This window comes from Onychostoma macrolepis, chromosome 17 (genome assembly GCF_012432095.1).
Source record: "Onychostoma macrolepis isolate SWU-2019 chromosome 17, ASM1243209v1, whole genome shotgun sequence".
Lineage (NCBI taxonomy): Eukaryota > Metazoa > Chordata > Actinopteri > Cypriniformes > Cyprinidae > Onychostoma > Onychostoma macrolepis.
Window position 1 is genome coordinate 18,324,631 of NC_081171.1, and position 12,644 is coordinate 18,337,274.

Genomic DNA, 12,644 nt, shown 5'->3' on the forward strand with positions numbered 1-12,644 from the left:
GATAAACTGTTCGGCGTGATGACGTTGAATGTCTCCGACAGCGCCTGTAGTCCCATTTAGCAACTTGTTAGCAACCGTCTTTTTTAAGAAACATAACAGTTTAAAAAAAATCACACGAGTGTGGTGTAACTGGTGTGTTTTATGTCGTAGAATAAAACGTGAAAGTATCTTGAGCCTGTGTGAACCACGGACCTCATTTAGGGGATTTAACCAAAATCCCATTCAAAAACCCATTGACTCTGGGACGATGGAACTGGAAGTGCTAAAATGCACTCGCTTCCGGGTTTTCGCCTACAAAGTGACATCATAGTTCCACCACTCTATATGTATTGTTGTGGAGGTAGGCTGTCTTTTACCTTGATTGTTTGTTGCTCTATAGAACAGTCGAACAATACACAAGGTTAGGAAGGTTGAGAGTGAGAGATGGAGCAAACAATGAAAGGGGGAAACTGGGAGATGAGGTATACAGTGCCACATTCAATTATGGATTCACTTGTGGACTCGCTTGTGAACTTTCCATCTGTTACAAATTACTCTTCTCAGAGGCTTCAATTATTTCTTCTGTCTTCTAGCTAAAATTAATGACATGGTGTGTAGTGTAATCAGGGGTTGTAGAGTGCATGAATGTGGGAGAGAGAGAAAACATAATAACAGCACGTCCTTGACAAAGCGCTTAATGACAGTGTATGACAGGACAACACGCTAGTTTTTTTTTAGAAGTATGTAAAAACAATTCATATTTCCATTATGCCAAAATTAAGTTGTCAGACAAACAAAGGAAATGTGCTTTTAAGGCAAGAATCACTATAATTATTGCTCATGAAATTAAACACATTCCTAACCCTTTGTTTAAAACCGCGGCACGTAACTTGTAACACTTTTCTAAATGACCAAACTTATTTGGCGACACCCTGGCAACCACAATATCCTGGTATTGTGGCTATTTTGCATGGTGAATAACAACTAAAATTAAAATAAGATCTTTTTCTCCCTGCTATTTCTGGAGGCAGTTACCATGTTCAGAATCCTTCTTTTGCCCTGGATACTCCCCAATTACTTACAAAAGCATTTAGTTTTCCTCTGTAAAAAAATGGTTAATGTGTAATTTACCTGCAAGACATAGAAACCAAGAACAGGCTGAACTCCAGCGCTTTTGACCTCTGTGAAGTGGGTCAGCTGTCGGAGATGCGGAATCATAAGCAGAAATAGCAGTGAGGAGAAACTTACATCAGTGCTTTTTTGTTTGTCAGTGTGTGTGTGTGTGTGTGTGCTAGCACATTATCCACAGTTGGTGGCAGGGAATGAAATAGAAAGAGAGAAACACAGAGGGCGAGTTATGCTAATGTAATTTGGTTCTAACCATCCCTCAATGAAGCAAGCGCAGCTCGTTTGAAACGCTGTATGGATTGGTTTGTCATCAGCAGGCTGCTTAGATGAAAAAAAAAAGAATAGCTAACATAAGGGTGAAATAGAGCGTTGCCAAGTATATGGTAAATTATGCCTCTCTGGATTATTTTTCATATGGGCTTCATGAAGTGTAATGTTCAGAAGAGTCCTTGGCATATTTATCTAAGTCAGCCGATTCACAGAAGTCATTTAAACTTTGGAAAGTGAGGAACTGCAGGGTTTTGAGATTTTCCCAGAAGATATATTTTTAATAATCCTGTGCCAATATATGTTCTGTGTACTGTATGCACTCAAGTCTTTTGTTTATGAATTTTCTCCTCACTGTCTTGACTCAAAGTTTGTGTACATCTGTGGTCTGTTTTTGTAGTCTTATTTTCTTATTTCTAAAATATATGTCATCGTAATATTTTTCTAATTTGTTTCTCAAGAAATATTTCTTATTATTATCATTGTTGAAAAGTGTTGTGCTACTTAATGTTTTTGTGGAATCCGTGATACATTTATTTGAGCTAGAAATCTTTTGTAACAATGTAAAAGTCTTTACTGTCACTTTTGATTACTTAAATGTGTTCTTGCTGAATAAAAAAATGATTGGTTTAAAAAATACCTACCCATCCTGGCTTAATATGAAGAGACAAATACTAGAAATTCTTTTATACTAAATAAATTTCAGCCTTTAAAAACATGATTTTGACTATTCAGAGGCAATTTGCAGCATAGAATGATCATACAGTTATTGAAAATCTAGCTTGAGTTTCTCTCCTCACTGAGCACTGAAGCTTTAAAGGTCTCGGTCTCACAGTCATTCAGCCTCACTTTGTTTTCCCAGGAGTCTTTAGCAGCTGACCGCTCCATGATCTCATCACTGAAGGTCAACAGTCAAACCAGGAAGTGATTCTTTTTTATCGACCGGTTGCGGTAACAGCAAAAATAGAGGAAACGCTCCAGTGAAAAACAAGGGGGTTTTCAGAAAGAAGGAGAGAGCTGACAAACAATGATCTGAGTATTGTATCCAAAGGGAAGTTATTCACAGGAAGCTGTAAAGACCTGCTGAGGGCTACAGCACTTTTTGAGTAAGGTTTGAAGCTGCATTGAGAACTTGCACCTCAGAACATTGAGGTTTGCTGCATGTTGATTGAACAAAAAGGTGCATTTACTTATGCTACAAGGTATGATGTTTATACAAGCTTCTAACTATTTCTGAATGTAGATTAATCTGATCACAAAATGTTTTAAACCCTGTTTAAACTTAGCGCTGACCACCTGTGATTAGATCTTTTGAAATGCACAAAGTTCCAAAATTTGGTTATCCGAACATCAGAGAAAACATTACATACATTTAATGTTTAATACATTTAATTTACAAACATTTTTCAAATGTTATTGGAACATAACCAGATACATTTTGCCCAGATTATTTGTACCAATTTACAGTCTAGACAAGTTGACGCTAGTTGCTGAAAGTCAGAGCCAGTCTGCAGATTTGACTTGACAAATTTAATAGAAAATCGCATAGTGTGATGAGCACAGACTCAGATTTTTTTCCTTCAAACTATGATTCCATCCAGTCAGAGTTTTTAGCCGATTGTACAATGCCTATTGCTTTCATTTGTAACACATGTTCTAGCAACAATGAATGTGTTTCTGTGTGAGTTTGTTGTGATCAAAATGAATTGAAAGCCTGGTGTGATCTCACTAGTGTATGATGCCCAGTTTTTCCTCTGTGACTATTTACAAAGTGTATGATAGTGTTTTAAAATATGCTCAGATTTTAAAAATTGTGTAGTGTTTCCCAGCCTTTAGCTGAGTACCAGGTGCAAACTGAGCCTTTTTCTTGCTTTTTCCTGTTTTTTTTCCATTGTCATTTGTCATTTTCTCCCTCTGTCATCTGTCTTTGTTACTTTTGCTCCACACTAGCTAACAACAAGCTGACCAAACAAAAGCTTGGCTAGCTGTTTTTTGTGCTAGGCATCTGGATAAGTTAATGAAGAATGCTCTGCAGTGAAAACACAGTTCTACTGCATCACACACAGATGTTTTGAAGCCTCACAATCATTACACATACTGTTCTTAGGCTCTTACATTCTGACAAAAAAGCAGTCGAATCTCATCCTTTGACCGCGATGCACTCTTTCAGTCTGACTGATCATACACAGATCAGATGTACCATCATAAATAAGACAGAACAGAAAATGCCAGAAGGTTGGTCAGACCTGTGTAATGAGCCGAAGAGGAGACTCTATTAAACTAGTACAGAAGCATCAGTGAGTCTTTAGGGAGACCGAGAGAGAAAAAATAGACAGAGAAAGCGGTTAATGGCGTGGAAACCGACACAGAGAAATAGCACATATTTACAAGAGCCAAGAGCCGAAATTTGCTAAATTGTATTCAAGTGTGAATGCCCTTTTCTTCCCAACTAGTGAAGTAGAGGATCTGTGGTTTGAAGAAGTTCTTAATGATCATGAAAGCTACAGTTTCACTCCCCCCAGCTGAGAACAAAGTTTCTGGGCTGTCATTTGTTATTTATCATCAAGTGAGTCACAGATTTCCTCACTAAGGATCACTCAACATCTGTACAGTTCAGTGATCTGCTTTGGCTGCCTCTGCGACAGTGACACAACATGAAACATTAAGTATAAACATCCCAACTTACAGTTATGGTTGAGCAGTCAGACAGCGCAGAGTTGTTCGCTTTAGAGTTCAGATTAGACTCTGACTAGGAAAGGCAGGGGAGCAAATATTGTTAAAATACAATGAAAGAAAGAATGGGAGAAAAAAAACAGAGAAATAAAAGTGAAGTGGTCTGGAATGAAATGAAAGTGGTCTATTGTTGATACAGATGAAACATACTATACTGTTTTTATTGTCTAAAACTGTTACCCCACTAAGTGACAGCAAGTTACTGGGTCATTGATTTATTCACTCAACTGATTTGTTCAAACCACTGATTCAGTGAGGAAAGGAACAAATGAGTCATTGAATAATTCACTAAACTGATTAGTTCATCAAGTGGGTGTCACAAATCAGTCAGGCCCTTCACTCCACCAATCACAGCGTTCCACCTCTCCAGAGTTCTAATCACGCACACCTGCACCTGATCACAGCCTCATCAACACCCACTACAAAAGATCCTCACACACTCACTTCACTGTCCGATCCACATCTGTCTTGGAGGACAGGAGAGGTCCTAAAGTGGGGTGAGAAGTGTTTCCCTCACTGTTTTCCCAACTTACCTCGACCGAAGCATCTAAAGTCACCGCAGATAACTGTTGGCACCACCTCCATTGAGAGCCCTCAAGAAAAATTATCTGTCGACATCCCTTCATGCTATTCCCACTTTAGCGACGTCTTCTGTCCGAAGAGGTCTGCCTAGCTACCCCCACACCGGCCATGGGACTGCGCAATCGACCTCCTTCCGGGTGAGCCAGTACCACAAGGAAAGATCTACCCCCTTTCACCACCGGAGCAAAAGGCCATGGAGGAGTACATTGCGGAGGCATTACAACAAGGCTACATCGTACCATCTACCTCCCCTGCTGCCTCCAGCTTCTTCTTCGTGGCAAAGAAGGACGGCGGCCTATGCCCTTGCATTGACTACCGGAAACTAAACGACATAACCATCAAATATCGGTATCCCCTTCCCCTTGTCCCAGCAGCCCTGGAACAGCTACGCGGCGACACCATCTTCACTAAGTTGGACCTCCGCAGTGCCTACAACCTCATCCGCATAAGAAAAGGAGATGAATGGAAAATTGCCTTCATAACCCCTACCGGCCATTATGAATACCGGGTGATGCCGTATGGGCTTGTCAACGCCCCTTCAGTCTTCCAGGAACCAAGAATATCAAGGCGGATGCTTTATCTAGAATCCATACTCCAGAGAACGACAATCAGGAACCCGAAAGTATCCTACCTCCAACGATCGTCACCAGCCCTATACAGTGGACCTCTCTGCCAGTAGCCTCCTCCACACCACCCGCAAATCCGCCGGGCTGTCCACAAAACCTCCAGTATGTGCCCAGGACCCAACGGACTCCACTAATCCATTCCACCCACACATCACTTGGTACTGGCCACCCAGGGGCCAACGCAACTCTCTCGCTGCTGCGAAATCGCTTCTGGTGGCCCAACATGGCCAGGGACGTCAGAAGGTTTGTGCGAGGCTGCCGGACTGTGCCATCTCCAAAAGTTCCCGTCATCTCCCAGCAGGCAAACTTCACCCATACCTCAACGTCCGTGGTCACACCTAGGAGTAGACTTCATTACTGATCTACCAGCATCTAACGGAAACACATGCATATTAGTCATCATAGACCGATTCTCCAAGTCCTGTCGTCTCATTCCCCTCACCGGCCTTCCCACAGCTCTCCAAACAGCCAAACTCATGTTCAACCACGTATTTCGATATTATGGCATCCCAGAAGACATTGTATCCGATAGAGGACCCCAATTCATCTCCCGAGTGTGGAAGGCCTTCTTCTCCCTCCTAGGTGTGACCGTCAGTCTCTCATCAGGATATCACCCACAGTCCAATGGGCAGACCGAGCGCAAAATCCAGGAAATAGGGCACTTCCTGAGAACTTTCTGCCATAGCCGCCAGAACTCCTGGAACCAGTACCTAGGCTGAGCCGAGTACGCCCAAAACTCGCTACGCCAACAATCCACTGGACTTACCCCCTTCCAGTGCGTACTCGGTTTCCAGCCTCCCCTGTTTCCCTGGTCAGGTGAACCATCGGACATCCCCGCCATCGATCACTGGTTCCGGGAGAGCGAGAGAGTCTGGGACGCAGCACACCATCAGCTCCAACAGGCAGTGCGCAGACAGAGGGTGTTAAATTGTTAAATTGTTGAAAGCACCAGGTCATGTGATATAGCTTAAATATATGAACAGAGATGCTGTTGGTGTGGATCAATGAATTACTCTCTTTCACTTTCTTACAGGCAAAAATCTGATTTTGTTTGGTATATCTGGCTAGTTCAGGTAGCATTGAAATCTGATGTTTAGTAACGCAATACGACTTAAATAATAAAATTAGCCCTAAAGATTGGATTTGAAAACAACGTTTGCAGTATGTTGCGTGAACAAAGACACATTCACACATGCTTCATGGATGACAGGATGGTGTGTTCTTCAAGGAGAACTTCAACATACTGGTTGATCTTTGAATCTATTCCCCACCGACACACAGACAACACTCAAACTGAAACACCCTAGAGCCAGAAAACAGACCAAAGGAACTGGGCTTTCCTGAGATCTTTCCACATATAGACACAGAGTTACACACATGATAGAAGCCACAGAAGGAAGTTTACTAAAGGAATGAGAAAGAAAAAGAAAATAAACATCAAATGTTCTTAATTAGCATTTCTGTCTGGTTTTCTAGTAAAAGAAAATCTCAACATCTTCAAAACAAAATAAATTTGCTCGCGAAGCAACAGGATGTGATTATGCTTTGTTTTTGTTTTTTTGTTTTTACTTGACTAACAATTATTTTTCTTGTTTTAAGCATAAACGCAATTAAGTTTTATTACATTTATGCTTAAAACAAGAAAAAAAACATTCACTGAAAAGGCTGTTTAGATCTTTTTTTACTTGAAAATGACAAAAAATACTGATTACAAATATTTTTGCAGTGGATAAAAGGCTAGAGGATGCTTGTTGGGGATGATTTTACACATGCACTTACATATGACTTTACTTTCATAATCAAGTCCTTCCTGGATTTGATTTATAAATAAATTACCCATAAAAAGAGTCTTTCTTCATCATTTATTGAAACTGTTACAATAACACAAATTGAATAAACATGTTAATTCCATTTAAACAATAACATTAAACATATTGAATTATTTGCATATGTTGATGCTGTAAATTTCAAAAGCCCCCGTTGTTCTATATTATGTTCTCTTGTGGGTCTGTGTGTGTTTGTTTTAAATATAAGCTCATGTTTAAAGATGTACTGTAGAGCATTGACTCTTGCAGACATACTAAACCCAGACGGTGAGAATATAGAAAATATTTCTTTAGCCTGAAGGATTTCATCTTGTCCTTCATCCTCAACCATCCCCCATCTCATCCCATTATGTGAATCTTGTGTTGTGAATCTTAGTGTGGAAAGCTAAATCAATTGGAGACACAGCAATGTGTGGAAATGGAATTAGGTCTTCAGACCAGTCTTGTTCTCTAGTATGTGTGTGTTTGTGTGAGAAATGGTTTACTTTCTTCAATGTTGGTGTCTGCTGTGGTAACACGCTTCAACCCAGAGAGAAGATGAGAGAGAGGAAAAAAAAAAACTTTATTAAATAAACAAGATTATCACCTCAAAATAGAGAGACGGAGAGAAAAGGCGAAAGAGAATCAGGTCTCGCTACTTTTTCAGCATCTGACACCATCTGCATCGTGTTTGTAAGATACCACATCAAGTTGAAAATAGTGCTTTTAAAAAAATGTGTCTCCATTCACATATTTCAGTCTCTGCCGCAGTTGTCACTTGTGTGTCCATTTTAGAGCCTGTTAGTGTCAGAAAGTGCAGTAATGGGCACTTTTAATTTCCAGCAGAGCAATGAACTGTCTAATTAAAGGGGCCAAATGATGTTCAAGACCTCTTGCACTTTCTCTGTCCTCCAGTGAGACTTCACGCTTCCGCTTAAACGTTTCAGAGCTCATTTTTCCCCCTGACTGTTAAAACCGTATTAGTCAGATATGAAGTCAATTAACAGTCTAATAGAATAGAAGGGTATGAAAAAAGTAAAAAGTATGAAGTCTGAGCTTCAATAACTTCATAGTACCAAAAATATTAAGCCATAAGAACCCAGACCAATTTCTCCTTGTAGGAAAATTATGGGGCTTATAAAACAGACCAAATGGACCACTTATAACATGTTTCTGCAGTTGTTTTTGAAATACAACCCCTCCTTGTGAAAGATCTGTAATGTTACATATATATGACACTGGGCGTTTATGATAAATTTTTCATGTTACATATATGTTACATTGGGCGTTTATTTCTCAATTGGAAAAAAAAATTTTTTTTCTCTTTTCCACAACATATATCAAAACGATTACTTTTCTGGGAAGATAAAAACAAAAACCTTTTTCAGAAATAATATAGTTTTTGCATAATATAGTTTTTGCATTTTATTTAAAACCACATAACAGTGACCATTAAATTTTACAACAACTCTTTTGTAACATATCAAAATTCTACCTTTTCAGGTATATGGTTTAACCAGAAATAAATTTTTAGATTTTTAGATTTTTTTTTTTTTCACAACTGCAAATGTGCAGTTAACTGAATAAAAATAAATAACTACCTCACTGCTGGAGGTCAACATGTTAAACATGCACGTAGATTTGTTAAAATATGCTTTGAAATGAGCAGCAGAATATATATAACACTAAAATAATTGAATCAGCTAAATTAACTGAGCAGCTCATTACCATTTTTCTTAATGTGACAAATATGTCATATCAAAATTCCACATACTTTTATAAGGTTAATAGCCCGATGTGACATATGTGTCACAACAATATCTTTGTAACTTGTTTTATATCAATTTGCTCAAGAAATGTATTAAAATCAGGTTAAAAGTAATCTAGGATATGTTACTAAAACATTAGAATTGTTGCATGTTAAAACAAGCGTTTTTAAAAACTGCTGACACTGTAACATGTGCTAACCAGACAGGACACCATTTTGGAAATGTTGCCATGGCAACAAAAAATGCACACATTGTCTTAGGGACTTAGGGACTTCCTGAGTTGAAAGTGAGGGGTAATGCTTTAAAAAGACCTTTCCAGATAATCACCAGTGTTTGTGACACCGTGGGTTCTTATGGGTTAATATGATTATTTGGTGATGGCACTAATGCCATGATTTTTGGCCAAATTGTAAACGTCTTTCCCAGTATGCGCCATGATAATACTGTGTATTTTTGTACCACAGGGATGTACCATGGTGTTGTCATGGTATTCTTTGAAGTGCTAAGCAACGTGAATATAAATGGTAATATGGTATATATCAAAGTTAGTACCATAGTACCACCATCTGGTGTCATCTCTGTACTGTGGTATTCACGTGACACAGATTATGACAAAATATGACACAGACATTGTTTTACAGTAAATAAAATGGTTGTTGCTTTAGGCCCTATATTTTACATCCATAATTTTGTCATTGTTCTGTCATCACAAACAATGCCTGTGGTCTTTTTTCCTGTCAAAGGTCACTGTAACCTGAAAAACAGTGAGAAAAGAAAGAGTGCCGATTTGTGAACATTTATCACAATTAACCTGAGTCTGCGAACAAGCCTGTAATTAGATTGCTATCTACATATAATGGAAGTCAGCAGGCTGTGAAATGTCAAGGATCGATGGTTATTGATTTCAGTCATAATGGCACTGTTGACTGCAGAGTGCGTATGTACAGACTAATTATAGATGGAGGCATTTTATATTACATATTTCTTCATTTATTTACTTTGCTCAGAATGAATTAGTTTCTAAAATAAAGCCACCTGAGGTGGTCTTTTAATGAGTGTTTGATGTATCTAAACTCTGAGGAAATAAATAAACATGCTGTGTATGCAAGAGCTGGTCAGAACTAATTGCACCTATTATAGATCTGTGGTAGAATTTGAAATTATATATCTGTAGCAGAATATATATATATATGTTCACCCAGCCTACATTTATTTGATCAAAAATACAGTAAAAACAGTAATATTGTGAAATATTATGCAATTTAAAATAACTGTTTTTTTTTTTATTTAAATATATGTAAACATCTCATTTGTTTTCTGCTGGTAAAGCTGCATTTTCTGCAGCTAAATTTTCATTATTTCAGTCTTCATTGTCACAGAATCCTTCAGAAATCAATCTAATGTGCTGATTTAGTGTTCAAAAAACATTATTATTATCAGTGTTAAAAACAGTTGTGCTGCTTAATATTTATGTGAATGCTGTGATCATTTGTTCATGATTTTTTGATCAAATTTAACAGAACACCATTTATTTGAAATCCTTTGTAACATTCTAAAAGTTTTTACTGTCACTTTTGATTGGATTAATCGCTGGCCCCAAATTTGTGTGTGTGTGTGTGTGTGTGTGTGTGTGTGTAAGCTACAAAATCATTTCAACTTAGTGGAGCAAGCAAGTCTTTTTTATACACTACTTGATTCCTCTGAGCATGTTTCACCTCTTCACCCATCCTCTGTATGTTCTGGGCTGGGATTTCAAGGAGATTGAGTAGAGGATTAGAGAAGCTCAGTGTTTCATATCTCAAGACACTGAGTCAAGATCTACTTCACACACACACACACACACACACACACACACACACAAACACACACACATAACATGCTCTCTGGCCATTTTAGTTGATCATTAGACAAGTTGCACTTCTCTGAAGGTTTGTTAGAGGATGTCTTTATAAGTATTGAAGTGCTTACGATGCTGTCTGTGAGAAAGTTCATATTGCCCTTTATCAAGCACCCTTTTGTGGGTCACTGTGCCTGTGCTTACTGAGGTACCTATGTAGTCAGAGTTATTCTGGGACGACAGCCATTACCTCCTTTAAGATGTAAAAATGGTTCACAATATGAAATTTTAAAATAGCAACAGTATAAGTTATCAACAGGGGTCTATCCAAGCATGTTTTTAAATTCCTTATTAACTCACCACTCTCATTATGACATGAATGTCTTCAGGCAAAACAGACAGGGAAATATGGCACATGGAGTTATTATGGAGCCTGCTTATGCCTCAGAGTAAAAGTAAAAAAGGTCATTGTGACTTTATATCTTGATTTTGCAGTCTTTTTATCTCACAATATGACTTCATACAGTAAGTCACAAAATGACTTTGTTGCAATTGTAACTTAATTTTTCTTAAAGGGGTGGTTGACTGTTTTTTTTTTTTCTAGGCTTGATTGTGTTTATTGGGTGCAGTCTAACATGCTTTCATGCTTTGTTTTTTAAAAAACACGTTATTTTTCACATAATTTACCTTTATACTACACCACTCTGTGTAGAATACTTTATATTTTGCAATTGCAACTTTGTTTATTATAATTACGACTTTGTATCACAATGTGATCATCTTTTAAAAACAGCTTTATATATCACAATTACAACGTTGTCATAATTGCAATTTTGTGTCACACAGTTGCGACTTAACAATGTGACTATACCTCTAAAAGTAACTATTTATCGCAGTTGCAACTTTGTTTTTTTGTAATTGTGACTTAGTATCTCACAAGTCCGTCTTTGTATCTTGTAATGGGATATTAAATCTTACAATGCGACTATATCTCTCAAAACAATATTATATCACAATTGCAGCTTTGATTTTTGTTTTGCAAATTGCAACTTTATATCTCATGTGACTATATCTCTTTAAAAATGGATTTATATATTGCAACGTTGTATCTCACAGTTGCGACTTGCAGTGTGACTTTATATCTCACAAAGTGACCTCGCAACTGCAACTTTTTTAACATAATTGTGATGTGTATCAAAACAATGATATTTATTAATCATAAAATGGAATACAGTATTAAAACAGCCTTATTTTCTCAGAATGTGATTTTTTTGTTGTAAACTTAATCTCTCAATTAACTTGTAGGTGTAAATGGTTTTCCATGTGGAGTTTTGCATGTACATCTCTTTTCATGTACAGTCTTGAGCTTCCAGTGGCCTTTTACAAGGCCTACAACTTGCAAACATGGTGTAGACCGCTCAAGGCTTGTTTCAGACTCCGGCCTTAGTGGACTTTTTCTTTTGTAACCACCCTAATTGGCATATTACACCACGTTCAGCGTTTCTTTTATGATTCACACTTCCCTGTGGACGAACTCCCACATTCCCTTGCTCATCGCTCTGTGGCACTGAGGGAGTCACGCCACGTTTGGGATTCGGATTCGGATGGCTGTCACACCAGTTCATCCCCAAGAACATCAAAGCCTTTCAACTAGAGGCTTTGAAGTTCCTTCCAAAACAACGAACCATTCCTCCACTGGCATGTGGATCAAATCGAGAAGAATGGGAATTGGACTGGAGTGCTGTCATTACTGAAGGATGGCCTAATGATGTTCAACCAAAAATGACTGTTCTCACAGCGACCATGGAGGCAGCAGCCCCCGTACTTGAGGGAGCTGAGCTGGTGTGTTTTACTAATACGTTAGCCCAAGGTCTAAACCAGGCAGGTTCATGAGGCGAATTCGAAATGAAGTTTTGCC

General features: G+C 38.3%; 1 protein-coding gene across 6 annotated transcripts in view; it reads left to right on the plus strand.

Moving 5' to 3' along the window:
• adam12b (ADAM metallopeptidase domain 12b) overlaps positions 1-12,644 on the plus strand; it is a 108,606-nt gene that overhangs the window by 27,642 nt on the left and 68,320 nt on the right. The window lies entirely within an intron of this gene.